This window comes from Micropterus salmoides, unplaced genomic scaffold (genome assembly GCF_014851395.1).
Source record: "Micropterus salmoides isolate LMB-PRFRI ecotype aquatic unplaced genomic scaffold, ASM1485139v1 Ms_hic_scaffold_1, whole genome shotgun sequence".
NCBI classification, from domain to species: Eukaryota; Metazoa; Chordata; class Actinopteri; order Centrarchiformes; family Centrarchidae; genus Micropterus; species Micropterus salmoides.
Window position 1 is genome coordinate 67,258,001 of NW_024040040.1, and position 22,488 is coordinate 67,280,488.

At 41.8% G+C, this 22,488-nt stretch overlaps 1 long non-coding RNA gene across 1 annotated transcript; it reads right to left on the reverse strand.

Moving 5' to 3' along the window:
* Positions 1 to 957: 957 nt before the first annotated feature.
* Positions 958 to 5,336, reverse strand: LOC119915484. Its single transcript, XR_005446954.1, has 2 exons — positions 5,059 to 5,336; positions 958 to 1,542 (listed from the first exon to the last, which is right to left on the reverse strand). It is a non-coding gene; the product is annotated as an uncharacterized LOC119915484 (long non-coding RNA).
* Positions 5,337 to 22,488: the final 17,152 nt, after the last annotated feature.

A 22,488-nucleotide genomic window follows, 5' to 3' on the forward strand; every position in this document is an offset into this window, starting at 1 on the left:
ATTTCTTTCATATTTAAAGGCAGATGGTAATTGTGGTTTTAAACTATTCTTTATGGTCAGAACAAACACTTGATGCCAAACAGTGGATCACTTCACAAATCTGAGGTTTTTTCAACAAACATGCACAAGTTAAATTAAGTTAAAAATTCAGTCCCTTTTCCTCAAGAAACTAAATATCTTAATAGTAAAATTAAGTGTAAATTCAGTTGTGATTCAAATGAATAAAATCAAACATTTATTAAACATTTGTATTATTGTTATTGAGGAAAATTACTTTAATTATCATTATTGTTTTATTACACAATACAATTTTTTGTGCAAGCATTAGGTTTTCAGGTTACTCTTGTCTTCCGTATTTGATCCTTCATTTTGATCTGCAACTGTGTATTCAAACTCAAAATTAGCTCTTTTAAAGTAAAGTGCCGTGTGCTTATGGCCATACAGAGAAACCTATTTAATATGTACATTTTCCATAGAAGTGGAGGAGTGTTACTTGGTCTCCACTCCCTGCCGTCACATCTCAAAGCTAACTCTCTCACACAAATGAGGAAGCGGTACCACAGAGTGCAGCTTTAATGTCCGGAGCTGCGTGCAGCTGACAGTAGCTAACGGTGATGTTACTTAACTTACACATTAGCAACGTAGCTTTTTGTGGCCTGTCTCATCATTGTTTATCACAAGCAAAACTGTATCTTAGGAACAAGTTGTCACCACATGCCCTGTCCTCAGTCTCAAACAAACTAACTTCATTAGCTACTTCCCTCAACAGATTGCGGTGTGTTTTCTTCTGGACGCTGTTTGACAGATTCATTCTTTATGGTTTATGCAGCTAAATGTTATTACGAAGATTTTGCTGACATATCTTCCTGCTCCCAGAAAGCCACAGCTTCGCCTGTCTCCCCCATTCTCTTTCTTGTGTGAGTGCGTGTGAAGGAGGGCGGGGAGGGGTGACAGCCATTAACAGTAACAACTGCGTTTTTAATTAGCGTTATTGGTTGCATTTGAAGCAATACGTTTTACATCAAAAGTTAGTATATTAACAAATAAATCAGACAACATTCAGGCAATATATTGATATTTCCAAAGTTCAGGTCTTGACTGCTCTTGAAATAATCCAGAGTCGAGAACAAGAACAAATGCAGTCAATCCCGAGAGGGGACCGAGACCATCAAAAGGTGGTCTTGAGACCAAGACCGGTCTTGTGTACTACAACACTACTGGTCAGTGTCGGAAAGAATAATACAAAACAGCCCTATGGATGCATTTTGTTGAGATCCTCAAATCTGAAACATCTGGAAGTACAAATATTTCTGTGTCCCAACAACAAAGAAGTAGCTTGTCGACGCTGCATGAGCTGCTCTCCCTCTCTGTCGCGCTCCTCGACCTCTCGTTTCTACTGCCACCACCTCAACAGAGAGGAGCAGACACACCTACAGGCAGGAGAAAAGCGTCTCCCCACAGATCATCACACAAGGTGATGGTCTTTTCAACTTCATTGTTGCAGAAGAAGTGACGCCCACTTTCCCAGGGAGACATAAACAGCTGTGAATAGAAAAGAGCAGAGGAGCACAATCACTTAGAGAGTAGCCTGGCTGAGGGGAAGAAGGAGGTGAAATGCTGCCTCCATTTTGTTTGGAGCATGAGGCCAGGAATTACACACTGTATGTTTAACTTATTGTTAAATGCAGTTGTTTATTTTGGTTGTAATTCCTGGTGCGCTCTGTGTTACAGTGATTCAGGGCCAGAACAGCTGGGGAGTGACTTACACCTCTACTCAGATCTGTGCCTTAAAAGGATCAACAGTGGAAATAAGCTGCACCTACAGATACCCATCCAGAATAAATGGCAGTGATACTACAGTTGAGGAAACATTCTGGTTTACTAAATTGCAAGATAAAGAACAGTTGCATCTGAAAACAGACTGGTTTAAAGGTGATGAAACTGTGGATCTGAAAACAAAGTCAGAGTATTCAGGTCGTGTCGAGTATACCTGTAATGAAAACTTCTGCTCTCTGAGAATCACAGACCTGAGAGAGAGCGACTCAGCTGAGTACAAGTTCAGGTTCATAACAAACCAACCAGGTGGGACATATACTGGTTCACCTGGAGTCACTCTGTCTGTCACAGGTAACATTTTCATCTGAATATTTATTAGTTTAGCTTCAAGTGATCAACAAGATGACTTGCATCTGTGTGTGTTGACAGTTCACTTTAAAATGAAGATTTCTGTTCCTTATTCACATATTCAGATCTCCAGGTGCAGGTGAGCAGATTACAGGTCTACCGGTCTTATAACTGGGCAGAGATGAATTGTCACAGCAGTTGTCGTCTGAATGGTCAGACTGACTACATCTGGTTTATCAAGGGAATGTATGTTAGCAGAGGAACATCTTATTCACGCTACTTGTATCCTGAAGACACTGTTTCCTGTGCTGTAGAAGGACATAAGGACTACTCTTCTCCTTCAGTGTGTGAGTTTACATTCCCTGACATGACACCAACAAGGTCGAACTTTTAACCTATTGTACTGTACATATGCTGCATGTTACTCAGTGTAGAATTGTACCCATGATATTGTAGACATGTTACATAATAATTTCTTATTTCCTCTCTTCACTACAAAAGCACTGAATATTTTGCAAAATAACATTTGTCATCATGTCATTGGTTCACAAAATATTGTGACCACCATCATAGACATTCTCTGATTGTGTTTATTCTGCAATCTTGACCCTTAATTTCAGATGCAACATCCTTCTACCTTGGTATTTCAAATATGAGCCCTACAGTAACATGATATCTTGGAATGGCGTATAAATAGCACGCCACTTTTAAAGACACCTTAGATGCACCCTAATTGCCAATGCACACACACACTTTACAGAAACTGCAGTCAAAAAAATGAATGAAAGAAAATTATCGAAGAAACTTCTTAAAGACGTGAAGATTACCTCTCCTTCAGCGTGTCTTTCCAGCACTGCTTCAGTAACAAAGTGTGCAATTAGAATTCAAGGTACAGGACACCATGTAGTTTCTAATACAAGAGGAAATCAAGCCACTCATTGTGTTTGTTACAAGTTAGAAAGGAAAACAATGATACAAAACAACATCATACTGAACTTCTGCTCTATCCCAGAAAAGTGTGTAATATATCATTTTATACATTTTTTTGTTTGGAAGACTTTTTATAAGATGCACTTTTCAGGCAACACCCGGGAGTAACAAATATTTCTGTGTCCCAGTGATGATAAAATATGATAAATACCTGATAAAATTCCAGTTGAGTAGTTAGATAGATGCATGATTATGAACTGTTATGTCAATAACTGCAGATTATCAGTCAGATAATTGAGCTTGTCCAGGTCTCCTTTCCAAAATCACATCAGTAGTTTGATCCTCTTTGTCTTATTAACTGAATGTTAAATGAAGTTATTCATTTTGATTGTTATGTCTGATGTGCTCTGTGTTCCAGTGGTACAGAGCCTGTTTGGCTGGGGAGTGACTTACAATTCTACAGAGATCTGTGCCTTAAAAGGATCAACAGTGGAAATAAACTGCACCTTTAGATATCCATTCCTTATTAATGACGATTATACTACAGTTGAAGAAACATTCTGGTTTAAAGGTGATGAAACTGTGGATCTGAAAACAAAGTCAGAGTATTCAGGTCGTGTCGAGTATACCTGTAATGAAAACTTCTGCTCTCTGAGATTCACAGACCTGAGAGAGAGCGACTCAGCTGAGTACAAGTTCAGGTTCATAACAAACCAACCAGGTGGGACATATACTGGTTCACCTGGAGTCACTCTGTCTGTCACAGGTAACATTTTCATCTGAATATTTATTAATTTAGTTCCAAGTGTTCAACATCTTATGAAGGTTAGTGTGTGTGTGTGTTGACAGTTCAGTCTAAAATGAAGACATCTGTTCCTCTTTTATTTATAGATCCTTCTAGTTCGGTATTTTCCAATATGTGCCTTAGATGGACCCTCAAAACACACACACACACACACACACACCCTAAAATGACATGAAGATTACCACTCTCTTTTAAACGTCTTCTTTGCATTAGTAATAAAGTGTCCAACAGGACAACATGTAATTTCTGATACAGGAGGAAATCAAGCTGCACCTCCACTTTGAGTTCGTCCCTTTAAAATGCTCCACTGTGAAAACTCAACCTCATACTGAAATTAAATGTGTTCATGTTTTCTTCTCCAGATGCTCCAAAGCTTCCCTCTGTGTCACTGAGTCCCTCTGCTGAGATAGTGGAGGGCAGTTCAGTGACTCTGACCTGCAGCAGTGATGCTAACCCAGCAGCTAAACACACCTGGTACAAGGAGAATGGAAATCCAAACCTTCATCCTCTAAGTAAAGAACCACAGCTTGTCTTCAGGTCCATCCAGTCCTCTGACTCTGGAGAATATTACTGTGTAGCAGAAACCAAACTGGGGAGGAAGACATCTGAATTTGTCTTTATCAATGTGAAATGTGAGTAAACTGCAGCTAACTTTAGGATCATACCATTTTTCTATATGGGGGTGCCCAACGTCTGATTTTACATAGAACTAGAACTTTTTCAAATACATTTAGCTGGAAAGAAAATTACTTCCTGGATTTTGTTACATGGCATCATTTTTTGTGTTGTAGGAAGGACTACCTTTTTTAACCCCATGCAATTACATTACAGTATCAACATGAGTCATCTGCAGAAAAGTATAAATATATGTATTGTAACCCTAACCCTGGGTGCGCATGTGTAGGTGTATTGTGTATGTGTGTAGTGGCAGAGGAGGAACACTTGCTGAAGAGACCAGTGGCGTGGGGTGGGGTAGCCTAACCTGGCCCAGGGCCCTGTGGCAGGTGCTGTCCAGAGCTCATTATCTATGCGTACACAACCGCAGTAAAAACAATAAGGTTACTTCAGCGGACTATTCATTCAGCAAGTAACTCCAGACAAGCAAAGCAAAACAAACAATGTAACCACATCAAAAATCACACACACGCAGTTGCAGTTCAGTTAAGTTCATGGAGAGAAGGAGGTGTCATTTCACTCACCCTATTTGAAAAGGAAGGGCATTCTCCTGTCTGTCATGGTGGCGAAGTGGTCAATAACCAAGTTATAGAATTTCCCACTGCAACAGAGTCAACTGAAGTTTGGCGCTACCAGCTAGCCACTCTGTACGGATGTAGTTTTCCTCACTAAACGTCCGAAACCCCTTTTTCCTCTCCAGGCCAGCTCCAGTTTTGGCGTTGGTCTTCCATCAGATTTAATCTTAAATTGCTGCTGTAGTGGTAGTTTAATAAAGCTATTTATTATAACTAAACCTCCAAATCTCCACTCTCCATAACTGCACCAGCTAAAGTTGCTAACAGCTCCCGTTATTTCATCTGAATGACATTGATCGCATGCTGTGATTTGACAGGCGTGAAGTCAGACAGCGGCTGGCTTCCCTTGGCATCATCCTGACTAATCACAGATAGGCAGTGGCATGACAGTGGCCTTGTCTGATTGGTTAATCATTTACTTTTTTTTTCACAAAGGGATGCCAACTCTGCCTGGCCTCCCCCGTGTAGTCAGACTGCAGGTCAGTCTACGGTGGTGCAATATAGTGTTTCACCACACATCCAACGCATTTAGAGGGACGCTGTTTCACTTATTGTAAAATACTCAGTGAGAAATGGGGAAGAGATGATAGTAACAGTTCATAAGATTTATCGAAAATAAAAACATTGTGTTTTTATTAAAATGAGAAATAGTCTGATAAAAACAGGGGAAGCCTGGCTTCCCTTGGCCTCTGGGAGAAAACGCCACTGGAAGAGACGGAGTCCCAGCTTCATTGGTGTTGTGCCGAGTTGTTGCGGGCTTTCGGATAATTTATCACCGTTGATGAACCACACAAAGAATATTACATTGTTTTTAAATAGCCGGCTATTTTAGACCCACGAGGAACCGTGACGTGCATTCAGTTGTCGGCAGCACGGCATGCACACAAAACTCTGCACAAGACCAGTGAATGACAGGAGAGAGAGAGAGAGAGAGAGAGAGAGAGAGAAGGGTCTTCCAAAAGCCTCTGTTTAGCTGGAAATTTACAGTGCAAGTTGAATGACCACTCGCAATCGCCGTGCATAATAACACACATGATTCGACTATGTAAATCCTTTGTTGGGGACAGCCCTACTCCAGTTTTTCCAAAATATTTCAACATTTTTGGGTGATATAACCTCCGTTTACTCTAAAACATGTATGAGGGACATTCTTCTGGTCTCTTCTTAGATTTTAATGAGCATAATTCAAGTGGTTCCAACACACACCTCCAAAGTTTTAGATCCCTCATACACATAACTATTACTCATTTCAACAGAAATCTGTCCTCATTTTTGTTCATTTATTTGATCTTTTCAGATGCTCCAAAGCTTCCCTCTGTGTCAGTGAGTCCCTCTGCTGAGATAGTGGAGGGCAGTTCAGTGACTCTGACCTGCAGCAGTGATGCTAACCCAGCAGCTAATTATACCTGGTACAAGGAGAATGACGACTCACCAAAGCATCAGGACAGAACTTCACCATCACTGACTTCAGAGCTGAACACAGTGGGAATTATTACTGTGAAGCCCAGAACAGAAGAGGACGTCATAACTCCACCTTACATCTGATTGTTGTGGCAGGTACGTTTTTGCATTTAGCTGCACACACTCTGAAATGTAAAAGTTTTCATTGAAGGCAGGAAATTGTGGACCTCAGCTGGGGATATTAATAAGGGGAAGAAGCACTTTGAGAAGTTTCTTAACCTGACTGACACGTCCTCTAGATAGGAGGCAGAAAAAAGGAGTGTATGTATCATGGTGAATGGTGCTTCTCTGTGAGCTATAGTGAAAGCACGTAAACTAGAGCACATTCAGACTCTGACACGGCCAGCTGTGCTGAAGAGTTGTTTCTGTCACTGCTTACTGTGTTTTTATTTTAAAATCACAATTCTTCCGCTACACAAAACAGTACTAGTATATCACAATGTGATATACACATTGGGAGAAAGCCTATAGTGAATGTTCACCTTGTTTATAATAATTTTGTTGTTGTCAGTGATTTAAGTGTGTTAGGAGTTTGGTTTTGTGTTCATGTCTTTCTGGTTTAAATCTGTTTTTGGTTCTGTGTTTCTCTGTGTAGTCTTGTTTAGTTAGTTCTTAGTCCTGTGCTTTAGTTCATGTTTAGTGTTTTCTTGGTCGGTGTACTTCTGTGTTTTATTATTATGGTCTGTGTCTTGGTCCTTGGTCTTATGCTCCATGTTTTACTTTGGTAAGTCTGTCCTTGTGTGTTCCCGCAAACTTTACTTCCTGTTTTATTTTGTAATCTTAATAATAAAAATTAATAATGCCTGATGTTCTTGTCTAGCGTTGTTCCTGTTGTTAGTGTATCGTCTTGATGATCAGTCTACCTCTGCCTTTGTTTTTGTACTTTGGTTCATGGATCAGTGTCTGCTTGTGTTATTTTGGTTCATTCTGTATTCTGTTCTGTTCTATTCTTTCTTTCTGCCCTGTTAACTGTGTCTGCCTGCCTGTATCTGATTAGTCCTGATCCCCTCACCTGTGTTGCTCCCGCCCCGCTCATTAGTCCCTGTGTATATATATGCCTGCTTGTGTTTCCAGTCTTTGTCATGTTCTTGCGTCTAATGTTGAGTGGTCCTGTCTGTTGCTTTGTTTCATGGATCCTTTCCTTGCATTTGGATTGTTTTCTCTGCCCTGTTCTGGATTTTACTCTGCCTTTTTGGAGATGCCTTTGTTTGGACCTTTGGCTGCTGTGCTCATGGTTAAGCCTGTTTAAGCTGCTGAATAAATCTTTTGTTTGAACTGTATCCTCCTTGCTGTGATCTGCGTTTGGGTCCTCACCTCAGTCTGCACTCAGCCTCCCCCCCTTGACAAAGTCCTTTTTAATGTGCATCAGTTACGCTCAATTGAAAGGCATCAGTGACAGCATGGTGGGGCACCAAGGCATTTAGTTTAGCTCTGTGGCATATCTTTCGAGTCCACTTACTGTCCAGACATCATAATCCAGATGAGAAAAGCTCTGACATAATCATACTGTCACTGTGCCATTGCAGCAACAAATACTTGCAAGTGCTTTGGGGAGATTTTATGCTCTAATTTCTTTCTCTCAGACAACGTAGAGTTAAACTGATAAATCATGTGGATCTCTATACTATATATCATTTTGGATAGATATTGCAGCACAAAATATTAATTTATAAACTGTTGCCATTACATGTTTTCTCCAATGGACAGTACTGTTAAGTTTATTTTTCAACAAAATGTTATGTCATGTATTTATGCAGAAAGGCAAAAATATGTTAGAGGTAACTTTTTAACATTAGCTGATAAACCATAATTGCTGTCGGCCTGAAAAATCCAGTATTGGTCAGGCTTTATACTACATGGGCCCACAGTCTGACAGATATTCCATCTGTTGAGCAGTGTGAAGTAAACTGCAACTAACTTTAAAAGCATCATGCAACTTTTGACAACTTTATAAAGCTTGATCCATCCAATTTTTTTTTTTCTGTACCGGCTTCACATTCACATCATGCTGCTGTGGTTCACATAATTTACAAATGGTCTCACAGATCTGCATGGATGTAATCCAGAAAACCACCTCTAAAGTTCCAGATGCTCCCTCAGAAATATACATCCAATGTGGCCACAGGCTTCAGTCTTTCATTAGCCCTGTCTCCTAGAAATAATTTTCATATGCTAGTGGTTTTTCCAAATAGATTTAGATGGAAAGAAAATTACTTCCTGGATTTTGTTACATGGAATCATTTTTTGAGTTGTAAGAAGGACTACCTTTTTTAACCCTATGCAGTTACATTACAGTATCAGTATGAGTCATCTGCAGAAAAGTCCAGTTAGGGCTGACCCAGAATAGTCGAAAGATTCAATGGTTCGATGGGCTGAGCATGATTCGACTGTCAATCTCACAGTAGAAGCATGCCATTTTGCTCAACGTCTGATTTTTACATAGAACGACCAGTTTTCTCCCAATAATTTTAATATACTGTACAACCTATTAACAATATGCATTTCAATGTTTAATGCTGTAAATAAACAAGTAAAAAGAATAAAACTTTCAATAAATGTTTTTAAAGTGTCTAAATAAATCCAAAATTGTAACCCTAATCCTGGGTGGAATAACTGCAGCTCTGCAGCTTCTCAAGATTAAAGTGGAGCTACCATGTCCCAACACACAGCTCTGCCTGCTGCCAGTCACAAAACCACCTCCAGAGTTTTAGATGCCTCATACACATAACTATTACTCATTTCAACACAACACAAAGAAATCTGTCCTCATTTTTGTTCATTTATTTGATCTTCTTCAGATGCTCCAAAGCTTCCCTCTGTGTCAGTGAGTCCCTCTGCTGAGATAGTGGAGGGCAGTTCAGTGACTCTGACCTGCAGCAGTGATGCTAACCCAGCAGCTAATTATACCTGGTACAAGGAGAATGAAGACTCACCAAAAGCATCAGGACAGAACTTCACCATCACTGACTTCAGAGCTGAACACAGTGGGAATTATTACTGTGAAGCCCAGAACAGAAGAGGACGTCATAACTCCACCTTACATCTGATAGTTGTGGCAGGTACGTTTTTGCAATCAGCTGCACTCACAGTTTTCATTGAAGGCAGGAAATTGTGGACCTCAGCTGGGGATATTAGTAAGGGGAAGAAGCACTTTGAGAAGTTTCTTAGTTTAGCTCTGTGGCATATCTTTCATAACAGAGTCCACTGAGACCGGATGAGAAAAGCTGACATTACAGCAACAAATACTGGCGAGTGTTTTGGGGAGATTTTATGCTCTAATTTCTTTCTCTCAGGCTACATAGAGTTAAACTGATAAATCATGTGGATCTCTAAACTGAACAATATTAGATTATTGCATATGTTAGAGTAATTTACAAATTGTTAATTACATGCTTTTGTCCACTGGACAGTACTACTAAATTTATTTTTCAACAAAGTTATGTATTTATGCAGAAATGCAAAAATATGTTAGGTCATTTTTTAACATTATAAACCATAATTGCTGTCGGCCTGAAATCCAGTATTGGTCAGGCTTTATACTACATGGAACGTCACCTCTCTGTGGGGGAAGGAGATGGAGCGCCACCAATTATATCTGGTGGGGCTGACCTCCACGCACAGTCTCGGTTCTGGAACCGTACTCCTTGATAGGGGATGTACACTATTCTTCTCTGAGGTTGCTCAAGGTGTGAGGCGCAAGTGGTGCAGGTGTGGGGATACTCACAAGTCCCCGGCTGAGCACTGCTACGTTGGAGTTTACTCCGGTGAACGAGAGGGTCGCCTCCCTACGCCTTCGGGTACTGGGGGGGAAAACTCCGACTGTTGTTTGTGCATATGCACCAAGTAGCAGTTTAGAGTATTCGGCCTTCTTGGAGACCCTGAATGGAGTTCTGTATGGGGCTCCAGTAGAGGACTCCATAGTTCTGCTGGGAGACTTCAACGCGCATGTGGGCAATGATGGAGATACCTGGAATGGCGTGATTGGGAGGTACGGCCCCCCTGATCTGAACCCGAGTGGGTGTTTGTTGTTAGACTTCTGTGCTAGTCATGGATTGTCTATAACACCATGTTCGAGCATAAGGATGCTCATAAGTGTAATTGGTACCAGAGCACCCTAGGCCGAAGATCAATGATCGATTTTTTTATCATTTCATCTGATTTGAGGCAGCATGTTTCGGACACTCGGGTGAAGAGAGGGGCAGATCTGTCAACTGATCACCATCTGGTGGTGAGTTGGGTCAGGGGGTGGGGGAAGACTCTGGACAGACCTGGTAAGCCCAAACAGGTAGTGCGGGTGAACTGGGAACGTCTGGAGGAGGCCCCTGTCTGTGAGATCTTCAACTCAAACCTCCGGCGGAGCTTTTCTGGCATCCCTGTGGAGGTTGGGGACATTGAACAGGAGTGGGCAATGTTCAAAACCTCTATTGCTGAAGCTGCAGCGGAAAGCTGTGGTCTCAAGGTCTTAGGTGCCTCAAGGGGCGGTAACCCTCGAACACCGTGGTGGACACCGGTGATCAGGGAAGCCCTCCAACTTAAGAAGGAGGCCTTCCGAGATGTGTTGTCTCGGAGGACTCCGGAGGCGGTTGCAAGGTACCGACGGGCCCGAAGGACTGCAGCCTCTGCTGTGGCAGATGGAAAGCAGTGGGTGTGGGAGAAGTTTGGAGTAGACATGGAGAAGGACTTTCGGTCGGCACCAAAGTGTTTCTGGAGAACTGTCCGCCATCTCAGGAGGGGGAAGCGGGGAACCGTCCAAGCTGTGTACAGTAAGGATGGGACCCTGCTGACCTCAACTGGGGAGGTAATTGGGCGGTGGAAGGAACACTTTGAGGAACTCCTAAATCCGACTGACACGCCCTCTTTAGTAGAGGCAGAGCTCAAGGCTGATGGGGGATTCTTGTCAATTTCCCTGGTGGAAGTCACTGAGGTAGTCAAACAACTCCACAGTGGCAAAGCCCCAGGGATTGATGAGATCCGCCCAGAAATGCTAAAAGCTTTGGGTGTGGAGGGGCTGTCTTGGATGACACGTCTCTTTAACATTGTGTGGAAGTCGGGTACAGTGCCCAAGGAGTGGCAGACTGGGGTGGTGGTTCCCCTGTTCAAAAAGGGGGACCAGAGAGTGTGTGCCAATTACAGGGGTATCACACTATATATGTATAGATATCATCTATATATGTAAAGATATATATCTATCTATATATCTAAACATATACACAGATAAGTAAAAAAATAATTGTTAAAGTAAATGTCCCTTAGTTCAGTTTTACATTATAGGAGGAAGTGCATCTCTGTCTGAACCTTTACCTTTCAAACAGTGACCATATTTTTTATTTGTCCAATGAAGGTTAAGGTCAAGGGCAGCTGGACTTGGTTGAAGATACTAGAAGACGTTTCATCCCTCATCAAAGAGACTTCTTCAGTTCTGACTGGAAACTCAGCTATTTAATCTCTGGGATCATTAGCTAGGATCGTCGATACCACTACACAAACGCATGGCTCAACACAGAAGGTCTAATGCGCAATTTATACTTCTGCGTTGAATCGACGGGGTAGCCTCTGCGTATCCACCTACCCTACGCCGTAGCCTGACGTGCACCTCCTCAAAGATGTAACTACATGTCGCATCAACACAGACCGTAAGCACTGTGATTGGTCGGCTGGGTAGCCTCGCAATGCCTCCGAGCCGACCGGAAGTGCCCCATGCTTTGTAGTAACTTTTACTAGTGGCCAAAACAGCGGCTGTAACACGGTGGATCGATATATTTGACCGTCACAACCCGAGTGAAATGACTCGTTTCCTATCAGAATGCGATCCATTCGGTTCATAAGATTTGAAAAGGCTACACCAGGCGCACGTATACAATTTTACTCCCCTACACGTTAGCAGAGCGCTAAACCAGACGTTGGCCTGCTTGGCCGGAAAAGTCAACACTGGGAGCTGTAGCGCTATTGCAGACTAGCGTTTGGGGGTTTAATGCAGAACGACGGGGACACCGATGCACAAGTATAAATGCATGGCTACGTGTGCAGCCTACGACGTAGGTACGCACGTAGACTCAGCAGTTTATTTACATCTGAAGGACACCGTTTGAGGATCACCAGGTGAAACTTTTTGGACAGAAGATGGAGGGTTTGAAAGAGGTGTCAGGGAATCCATTTACACCCGGGTTGAGAAGCTGCCATTGAACAGTGGAGGGGGTCTATGCTACCACTCATCCCCCACTTACAATGCTGTTCTGTCATCACTTCCCAGGAAATTAAACAAGCATTTCCTCTTGGCCTCAGTTGAGGATGTCAACGATGGTCATTCAAACTTGGCCACGGCTGGTTCTAACGACCAAGACGACTGTCGTTACCACAGCCAGGAGCATTAACGAACCAGTGGTTTCAACGATCCTAGCTAACCAGTCAGTCAAAACTGAAGAAGTCCATTGTGCTTTTTCCCTGGGCAGGGTCTAGTTTGTGCATTGGAGTCCGGGGGAGGCATTTCCTCGTTGGCTTGGAGGGACCAGTTTGCGTCCCTGTTTTGCGTCGTTGGCCTCGGATCCATGCTTCCCCATTTCTTGTCGGCCAGTTGTTGGACCCCTCTGGATACTGAGGTATATAGTTAGTTTTCGGGATGTGCAGTGTGGGTGCGGGGCAGGGCTGTGCTCTGATTTGTTCTGGGTTTGTGCCTGGAGTTCTCCGCCCTTGACGGGTAGGTGGCTTGGTGGTGGCATGCAGCTGAGCTAGTTGATTTTGCCTCGTTGCTGGTTTGGCTGATGTTGCACGGCGGCCGGGGGGCGTGCTGGGCATGGGGGATGTCGGCTGGCGCTGGTGGCCTAAGTTTTTTTCCGGCGGTTGGGGGTACGGCGGACTTTTATTGGCGGGTGCATGGTGACCTGTGCGGCGCGTTTGCTGCCGGGCTGGGACTTGCAGCTGGTGTTTCTCTCCGCTGGCTTTCGCTGCTTGCTCTCTGGTGGGTGGGAGCACTGGTCATTGTTGTGTGCACGCCGCGGTCCGTCCGGGTGCTGCTCTTCCGCGGTTACACCTCTTGCGTTCCGTCAGGATTACGTTGTCAACTGGCATTTGGGTCGGGGTCTTCCGCGTTTGCATCGCGGTGCATCTGGGAGTCTTTGTTTTTTTTGATTGATTTAAAAAAAAAAAATCTTTCTCCAACCCCTATTGGCTACTGGGGTTCTTGCCTGACGTTGCTGGGGTAGGTGTGGCACAGTCGTGGTATCCCACTCAACAACTACATTCTTTAACAGGCTTATGCGCGCACACACATGTACACACACATACAGACACACACAGTCTCACATAGACACAAACACAATTTAGGTTGTCCCTGGTAGAATTAGTCTTAGCTTTTCTTTCAGTTACTTATTTAAATTAATTGCTATTATTCCAGCTCTCGTTGCTGTGCTGTGTTGCTTATTTAGTGTGCGTGACTGTTTCTTGTTTTCATTTTTCTCTTAGTTGTCTTACTATGTCAGCTGTTTATTGCTGCTGTTCGGCTGGTTGTCTTTTACTATTATTATTTTTATCATTTGTTTTTGTTTGTGTTTTTTTGTTGTTGTTTTTCTCCTCCCTAAGCCCCCCTCTCTGTTCTATTGCAGGTTTCGTTGCTTTCTGTAATTGGTGTTTCCCTCTGCTTTTCCCTGTTGTCCACACCTTCCATCCCCTTCTCTTACAGGTCTTGTCCTTTCTCTGTGTCTGTTTGTGCCTCCCTATCCCCGTGTCTGCCCCCCTGTCCGGCCCGGTGACAAATCAATACATAATTAAAACAGACAAAGGAGTATATTAATACTTCTTGTTAAAGTAAAATCTGTCTGGCACAATATGGTATCCAGCTCATCATACTCTATAGCAGGCTGCTGGGCAGGACAGGTTTAAAAAAAAACTGAAGAAGTCTCTTGGATGAGGGACGAAACGTCTTATATCTTCAACAAAGTCCAGTTTCCCTTAATTTAACCATCTTTGGATAAGTATGACCTGGATGACTGAGAACCTTCACAGACATTTTTTATTTGGTTACCCTGATTTCTTATTTTCATTTTCTTTCTTTTTTGATTGCCAGTTTGTGGTCACTGAGCCTGTATTTGGTTCAGGTCTGTCTCTGCTTTCTATCTTTGACAGTAGAGAAATAATAATCTCTTTTTAGGGCCAGATAACATTCTGATCTACTTTGGCTTTTAGTTTCTTCTTTCTAACATTCTAAAGAGGTTTATTTACACTATTATAATTTTCTTGTGTTGAAAGCAGTGTTACTCTATGGGAGCAATGGGTCCAAACATGCTGTAACACTTTAATTTACTGTCTGTGTTTTCTTTTGTTCCCTGCTTCTCAGGAGCAGGGAAATTAGCAGTTGCTACAACAATCACTGTTGTTCTCCTGGTTATCATTTCCCTCTGTCTCTTCCTGTGGATCAGGTGAGCAGCTCTGTTTCACTGAATCATTGAATGTTAAATCATTGAAGGTCAGTTTGTCCAATTTAAAATGTTCAATCATTTATTTTCTTATTTATTCTCCTAACCAGGAAAAAGAGGGCTTCCAAGGAATCGTCTAAGCCTGAAGAGAGACCAGACAACAGGGAACAGGTGAGAATAGTCACGGATCTTATTCAAGAACAAAAGTCACTCACTCTTTAAGTGCTTCTGGAAAATTAATCTGACTGAGAAGGACTTCATGTTTCTCTTTTTTCGACATCCTTCTTCACAGAAATTAATTTCTAAAATGCTCTCTGTGATTCTCCTCTTTTCTCGGATGTGACTAAATTCCTAGTAGATCCAGAAGCTTTCCTACTTTTTGTCCTTTCCTTGTAAATTCCTTTACTTAGCTCTTTTCTGTAATGCACGGTGAAGCAGGAATATTTGTTCCATTATTACCACAGCTGTAGTTGCTTCAGTCTTACTGCAATCATCTGTAAGAATTCACTATTCAAATGAAAAACCCACTCATGTAAAATATGTCTGTGCAGTTTCTACCTGAACAGCCAGAGGAGCAGGATAACCTTCAGTATGCCAGCACTCACTTCACCAACAACCAGGCAGATCCTCTCTACTCCGACATCAGACCAGCTCACTCCCTCAGACACACAGAGCAACAAGATTTCATGGACTATGCTGCTGTCATATTTAAGAGTAATACTGCCCCGAGGTGAGCAGCTCTTCTCACAGAAACATTATCCTCACTACAATTGCTGTAGTCAAGACCAAGACCAGAGTTTATTGAGACTGAAACTAGTGCTGGCAAGCTCGACTCTTTTGACAGACTTGTTCATTCAAATCTCGTTCATTAAAATGAACTAACCTTTTTTTGAGTCATTTCGTTCATTTGAACTAGGCTGGTTATTGTGGCACTGCAGCCCTCTAGTGGGCGATTAAAAAACAGCGCCATTCTGAAACATGGAAGGCTGCCTGGTTTGCGTTATTTGACAAAGTATAATGCACAAATTCACTTCTTTATTACTGTATGTCATCATTATATAAAATTCAACCAATTTAATAATAATCTGGATCAAGCCGCCAAGTTCTTAAAGAACTCCAGCACAGAGAGAGGAACAAAGAAATATACTGCAAGCAGCGTTGGGCGGGCCCTCGCACTTGTAGCGCGTCCGGGTGTGAGCCAGCCGCGTTGCATATTCTGGAGCTCTGCCGGTGCGGCTGTGAATTTGCTACGTGGTTCCGACGCTGCATGAAGGTGTTAAATGTCACTTCCTGTGCCCCCTATGTGGCGCTACATAGCACTTGCCGCTATGAATATAAATTGGTATTGGCGTGTAGATGTCTTTGGTGTGGGAGAGTTATCAAGCACGTAAAGTTTTGTTCAGATGTGATCATGTACACTGAAGTTACAACAACTTCTTGTGTCATGGCGAAGAGTTGATCTTTGACGGCATGCCACGGACACGCCCATTGACGAAAACTCACAGATAGCGCAACTTTTCATCGTCAATACCTTTAGAAGGCACAGCAGAAATTCGAAGTCGATCGGACTAAATAATAAAGTAAAGAGTGTGTAAATCATCCAAAAATTGCAGTAAAATTCAAAATGGCCGACTTCCTGTTGGGTTTAGGGCATCGCTCCAAGAGGCTTTTTGGTACGTCTGGACATGATACATGTGCCACAGAAATTTCATACATGTAGGTCAAACGTGCGGCGGGGGCTGCTTCATTAAAGGTCACTTCCTGTTGCCAACAGGTGGCGCTATGACTGTGGGTGAATGTCGGCATGTACATGTGTTCAGGGCGGGACTCTCATCCTACATGTACAGTTTAGTGCAGATGTGAGCATGTACACTGAAGTTATAATAACTTCCTGTTTCATGGCAATCATCGATGCCACGGACACGCCCATTGACGAAAACTCACAAATAGCATCGTCAATGCCTTTAAATTTGAAGTCGATCGGACTAAATGCCAAGAGGAGTTTGTTAAAGTACGGAGTGTGTAAATCATCCAAAAATGGCCGTAAAATTCAAAATGGCCGAATTCCTGTTGAGTTTAGGATATGGGTTCTTGAGGCTTTTTTGTTTATGTAGGTTGAGCGTGGACGAGGGGCTAATTTTTTTCCAATTTTCTAGGTGGCGCTAGTGAGTCATTTTGCCACGCCCATGCGCGAAACCCATAAAATACAATTTTTTTCACCACTTCTGACTGTGTGCAAAGTTTGGTGAGTTTTCGGGTATGTTTAGGCCCCAAAATTGAGCTTACTTTGCAGAAAAAATAAAATAAATCTTTACAGTTTCAATAGGGACCTCGCACGGTTCTTCCTAGGGCCCTAATTAACACATATAAACGCAGCAATTTGGCAGGTCTGGATGCAGAATGGGCCACATCTCCACGATCTCTGGCAGACCTGGATCAGCTGTTAGCTGTTTACAGGGCTAACGTTGCTACGTGGCTGTTTAAATGTTTTAATGACCAGGTCTGTTTGTTTTGGAGAGGAGACGACCTTGGAGGTAATACGGCTCCCGGTAGAACCCTGTCAGGGCTCTGAAGTGGACCCAGAACAACTCTCATCAGCTGTTAGCTGTAAACACTAGCAGGACTAAAGTTAGGGTGCGGCTGTGTTAAAACTATAACTTAGCACAACATCACTACGCTGTTATAACGTTATGCTTTATAAAATGTTACAAAATAGATATTAGATATAATGTCAGTCCAGTTACCCGACAGCCGACCTGCCTCTCATTCTCCGGCGCTGGCAGTCACTCAGCCTGCAGAGTGAACGAAAGACTGAGGAGGACCCATGTGAGCGCTGAACGAGTCAGCACAGTAGGAGCTGTCAGGTGACAAATGAACGACTCAGACCCAGAGACCCACAGTTGAGAGTCGTGAACTAATCAATTCTGTTTCCTGTGCTGACGGAGCCCATGCACCTCCCGTGTGACGAGTGAACGTAAGAGTCCAAGATCCTTCACACATGCGTGAAAATGAACGAATCAATGAGACAACCCGTTCCTCCCGAGTCATACACACGATTAGGTCTTATGAACGAAACGTTCTTTGAACGATACAACACTAACTGGAACAAGACTTAAGGGCTGAGACCAAGTCGAGACCAAGACCAGTTCCCCACATTACATGACACACAATGAAATGTGGAACGAGATCATAGGTACTCCTGAAATTTATCTGAAAGATCCACATTCCCATTAAAACACCCGCATACAAACACTAAAAGCTGAAATCAACAAAAACATCTTTATTCAACACTCCTTTTCCATGCTTACTATAGCAGGGAGGGAGAACATATTTTTAAGTAGGATTATCGGTTGCATTTGAAGCAATACGTTTTTTTGTAGTACTTGAGACCAAGACCGGTCTCGAGTACTACAACACTACTCACTGTCATGATAGGGTCAATTACTGAGCTAAAGGAAGCCGAAGGTGACAGCCAGGGCCTCTCCAAAACTGTAGGCCAGACTCTGTCTCTCCTCTCTGCCTGCTTGTTGGCTGACTGATGCAGCTGAGTTGATAAGGATGCACTGTTATACATCTGTTAGGTAACCCAAGGTCAAGATTATCTTTATGTTGTTTCATTACAGACTGACTGGCTATGTAGAAAAGGACACTTATTTGGACACTTAGTGAATCTGTGTAGGTCTAGGAAGGATAAATATCAGACAGGAAGTACCCTTCAGATGTGGTGTTGACATTTCATGTGTTCACATGTTGTGTGCCGGCACTGCATCTCCTCGGCCGAGTCTCATTAAACCATGCTGGGTAAGCCTTCATAAGTCTCTTGAAACGTCTTCATCACACCTGAACCTGGCTCACAATATTTTCACAGCAGTTTGAGTTAATACTATATCTTTATCTTTTTTTCTCAGGACCAGAAGTCAGGAAACTGTGGAGGATCCAGCTGCATTGTACAGTACAGTCAACAAAACTGCTGAACACAACCGGAACGTCTAATCTGTGCTTTCTGTCATTTTTAAATGTGCTAGGCTCTAGGGATGGCAAAGTTAGTCTGTGGTTGGTTAGTTAGTTTTGCAGTCAGTTGGTCTGCCACTTGCAGAGTCCAGACTGAAATAGTTCAACAACTAGTTTTTACTGACATTTATGGTTCCCAGAGGATGCATCCTACTGACTTTGGTGATCCCGACTTTAACCCTGCACCAGAACCAGGGTGTCATTTTAGTTTTTTGTGACATGTCTTGACAACTATTGGATGGATTGAAATGTGTTATTTGCTTCTTTGGTTTATGACCAAATAGCTGAAAAACTAATTCCCAGCATCCTCAGCTGTCTGTTTAGTGCCAATTAACAAATGTTAGAAACTAACACAACTAACATGGTGAAAATGATAAACATTATACCTGCTAAACAAAACTAGAACCCACCATGTCTCCATAATGCTAGTGATAAAAAAAACTCTGCAGGATACATTTTAACCTTATTAAAGATTAATTTAGACCTAGCAAACATTTTCCTAATTCTTCTACAGTATAGCTTCAGACATACTTTATCTCTGTAGTACTGCATCAGATATCTAATAGGAGGTAAGCTTGTAATTACTATTTTTTATTTAATTGTAGTATAATAGTTGCTATTTAAAAGCTCATTGGGAGAAAGAGAAAGAGGAGAGAGGAACATGATTTAGGTAATCTAGTTGTAATTTCCTTCTGTTGTCACTAGATTGTAGTCAAGAGCCATATTTTAGATCCCATAATGTGCACGTCTCTCTTATCTGTGTAAACAGTTTATTTTGACCACATTGTTACTGTCCTCTTTTTTTTTTTTTACCAGTTCCATTATTACAGTTTTTAATTTCGGCCATTATTTCCGGTTATTTCCGCTCCATTATATTACATCTCATTACAGTTGTCTGTCTTGCTTCCTTTTTAATTCTTTGTTATTGTGGTCCATCTCCTTTGTTCTGTAATGTTTTGTTTTGCCTAAAATAAAAACATGAAATGCTCACAAGTCATATCTACACTGAGGCCACAAAATGGGAGTACATATTGCTTCATTTTAAGAGGTTACAAGTAAAACAGGCAGGCGCACAATGGACTGGACACTAACATGCTGGAGTTTCAGTCCAGCAGGAGAAGCTTAACAAAGTGACAACATCTGTGTGCAGCGGACAATTTCAGTCTGTCACAATCAATAGAAGAACTGCATGTGAACTAAACTAACAGCCACAGTCCTCTGATGTAGTAAATACAAATAGTTAAATTTGTGTTGCAAATTGTAACATCTACACGAGGACGTCATAACTCCGTCAGGACAGAACTTCACCATCACTGACATCAGACCTGAACACAAATATTACTGTGAAGCCCAGAACAAAAGAGGACGTCTTAACTTCACTTTACATTTGACTGTTGTGGCAGGTACGTTTTTCACTTCACTTACACATGTACACATCAGACATCTTAATCCACCATATGATGAAAAGTGGGGAGATTAAGGTTAAAATGCAACTTGCTGAGTAGAAACCAGTAAGGCATTTTGTCATAACACTATTTCAGCAAATAATTTACTTGTAAATGTGATTAAATACATTTTGGATAGAATCTAATTATATGCAGGTTTCATGAAAGAGGTACATTGAGCTTCATTTTGTCGTCTCTCCCATCAGTTAGACTCTGGTCCTGCGTATGAGAACGTCTCAGACTTGAAGGGCGTCACTGCAGCACAGACAGAAGACACAGAGCAGCAGGAAGACATGGTGTGAAGTCCAGTCAGGTTAGAGCCTCCTGCATCCAATAAAACAGGCCGACTTCAGATTTCAGACTTCAGACAAAGTAGGACAACATGGTGGTGTTAGCAGGTTGAACTGAATCATGATGACCTGTCAGTCGATAGACAGGTGATGTTTGACATTATTAAATTATGTAAGCTTATTATTTCCTGCAGAGTTTGTTATATTAGTTAGTTATGTCAGGAATGTGAGGAATAAAGTTGTTATTGAAACTGTTTTTGTTTTGAAATTATCCCTACGAAATAACTTATTAACTCATGAGGAGCTTCTGTGTGCATTTCAGCTTTTCTGCTTATTTTCCATAATATTATTTTATTTACCAGACAAATAAAATCTTGCCTTGGCTTATTGCTCACACAGTCAGTTCTTGTCACTATGAGGATGAAATGTGCCACAGTGTAACAGATTATTATGATTTGGGATGTTGCTGATATAAAGATGCACAGACAGTTTAATGAAGAGGAATTTAACATTCATTTCAGCTGTAAATCTCAATTTAGTCCACTTAAATTGTTTGGGGTCATTCATAGAAGCAGAGCAGGTCGAGGTTCACTTAATTTGAAGCTTTTCAGAGCAAAAGCCCTTCATTAAGAGCTTCTATGAGCCTTCATTCAGCAAGTTCGTTACAGAAGTTAAAATGATGGTAAGAACAACAAACCAATAGTTTCAATAATAATCTGTCTATCACAACATCCAGCTCTTCATAATGTGTAACAGACTGCTGGACAGGACAGGTTAAAAAAACCCACAAATCAACATGTTAAGAATATTTTTATTAACATGTTGATTTGTGGGTTTTTTCTTTTTTGCATGAAAGAATATACCGTTAAGAATAACAGTGTAAAAGTAAAACCACTAACACCCACCTGATTATCCATATCATCAGTGAGTGTATGTGTATTAACTAATGTAATACAGCTGTGAAGTAACAATATTGGTGTACTGTCAGTAAGTATCAGGAAAATATGGAATTGAGAGTATTTGTCATGCTCATGTTTATCTTCATGGTAAAGTGAGTTTTTGAAGCCATTTTCATCAGTCAATTAGTTAAAAGTTGCATCTTACAGTTTCAGGGCTGTGTGTCTTTATAGAGCCACAATGAGCATCAACTTTCTAACTTTGGTGACTCTCAGTGATAAGCAGCAAAGAAAATACACTGTGGTGTTAGAGAGAAATGCACACCGGTAGATCTGACCTGGGGATAATGGGGTGGACAGGCTGAAAGCAACACACAATCTAGAGCTGCAATGATTAATTGCCAACTATTAAATTTATCGCCAACTATTTTGATAATCCATTCATTGGTTTGAGTAATGTTTCAGCGTCCTGTTTCAGTTTCTGTGATGTTTCACTGCCCTCTAGTGGTGAACCTTTGTTGTGGCACATTCAGGCTTCCTCACTCTGAGAGCTCCCTCCACTGCCTGTTTCAAAGAGTCACTTCACACAAATTACAAGAAGACATATTTTCTGTCTTACCTCCAGCAGCATCTTGTCAGATGTGCTCTGTGTTACAGTGACACAGAGTCACAATGACTGTGAGTGAGAGAGCTGCAAAATGTAATTCATTGCTTCTGATCTACTTTTCTTACATGTTTCTCAATACTGAATAAACACTGAGCTCAGCACGTGACTTTTTACATCCCATACTGCTGCAGTCCATCTCTTTGAACTCATACTGGTATAAAGGTTATTTCACTGTCTAAAGATGCACTAGACGTGTCAAGT